The sequence below is a fragment of the Nanorana parkeri genome, unplaced genomic scaffold (assembly GCF_000935625.1).
Source record: "Nanorana parkeri isolate BGI_ZX_2015 unplaced genomic scaffold, ASM93562v1 scaffold1180, whole genome shotgun sequence".
Taxonomy (NCBI): domain Eukaryota; kingdom Metazoa; phylum Chordata; class Amphibia; order Anura; family Dicroglossidae; genus Nanorana; species Nanorana parkeri.
In genome coordinates, this window is record NW_017307448.1 from 316,948 (window position 1) to 318,610 (window position 1,663).

The 1,663-nt window shown below is 51.8% G+C and overlaps 1 protein-coding gene across 1 annotated transcript in view; it reads right to left on the bottom strand.

Moving 5' to 3' along the window:
* The window catches only part of LOC108796840 (brain-specific angiogenesis inhibitor 1-like), a 368,891-nt gene that overhangs the window by 280,407 nt on the left and 86,821 nt on the right, over window positions 1-1,663 (bottom strand). The window lies entirely within an intron of this gene.

Below are 1,663 nucleotides of genomic sequence, written 5' to 3' on the forward strand. Positions count from 1 at the left end.
GTCCTTCAGCTGATTACTTCAAATGAAAAGTGAAACCGCTACAATTACGGGATAATGACTTCATGCCGGCCGCGCTTCCCGAGCGCCGCCGATTGCCGGACTTCCAGGGCAGCGTCGTGAGATGTCGCCGGGGACACAGCTCGGGTCTCCAGCCGGCTTCACAATGGAAAATAGAAATTGACTTTATTCAGATCAAAAATGTAACAAAAAAAAAAATCTCATAAATAAACCGACTCAGAAAACAGAGCGAAAGATTAACACTTCGTACGTCACACATCCCCAATGTTTAGTATTTCGTATATTGGGACGCACCGATACCAGTTTTTTGGTATCGAGTACTGATATTTTTTTTCAGGTGCTCAGTGATACCAACTCATTAAGGAAGCCAGGCGGCGTGTAATGACTCGCCACCCAGCTTCCCCATTAGCCTGGTGACAAAGGAGCATGGAGCCGGCTTTCCGACCAATCAGGAAGCCGGGAGGCGAGTCATCACACGATGCCCGGCTTCCTCATTGGCCGGGAAGCCGGCACCTGGTGATGAGGAAGCATGGCGCCGGCTTTCTGGTCAAACAGGAAGTCGGGGAGTGCAGGTAATGACTCGCCGCCTGGCTTCCCGATTGGCCAGCTTCTCGACCAGGAAGCCAGACGGCGAGTCATTACACGATACCCGGCTTCTTGATTAATGACTCGCCTCCTGATTGGCCGGGAAGCCGCCACCTGGTGACGAGGGAGCATGAAGCTGGCTTTCTGGCCAATAAGGAAGCCCAGGAGGCGGGTAATGACTCGCCTCCTGGCTTCCTGATTGGCCGGGAAGCCGCCACCTGGTGACGAGGGAGCATGAAGCTGGCTTTCTGGCCAATAAGGAAGCCCAGGAGGCGGGTAATGACTCGCCTCCCGGCTTCCTGATTGGCCGGGAAGCCGCCACCTGGTGACGAGGGAGCATGAAGCTGGCTTTCTGGCCAATAAGGAAGCCCAGGAGGCGGGTAATGACTCGCCTCCTGATTGGCCGGGAAGCCGCCACCTGGTGATGAGGGAGCATGAAGCTGGCTTTCTGGCCAATAAGGAAGCCTGGGGCGGCGGGTAATGACTCGCCATCCGGCTTCCTCATTAGCCATCTTTCCGACCCATCAGGAAACCAGCTCCATGCTTGGTGACTCCTGATACCGGAAGCTCGGGGTATCAGGCTAGGCACTTGGGCGAGTACGAGTACTCACCCAAATACTCAGTATCGGCACCAATACTAGTACCGGTATCGGTGCATCCCTAATTTTATATATTATTATATTATTATTATGTTATATAAAATTGAGTATTTATGACATGTATCTACTATGTAGCACCAGGCCCATCCTGATTGGATACAAACTGACTGCAGACAGACGGCAACATTGTAACTTTGTATCCAGTCACAAGGTGAGAGGCTGCAGCATGGGGCTGGTATTCGTCAGACATTTGTGAACACAAAAAAAAACAGAATGACATTAGCATGCTGATGAGGGAGCATGAAGCTGGCTTTCTGGCCAATAAGGAAGCCCAGGAGGCGGGTCATGACTCGCCCTCCTGGCTTCGGAATCGGAAGAAACTTCATTGATAAGTTGACCTGATTTTGTTAATTTGTTGGTCACATGGCAGAGATTTGAGTCGGCTTCATTGGCTCGCGCTC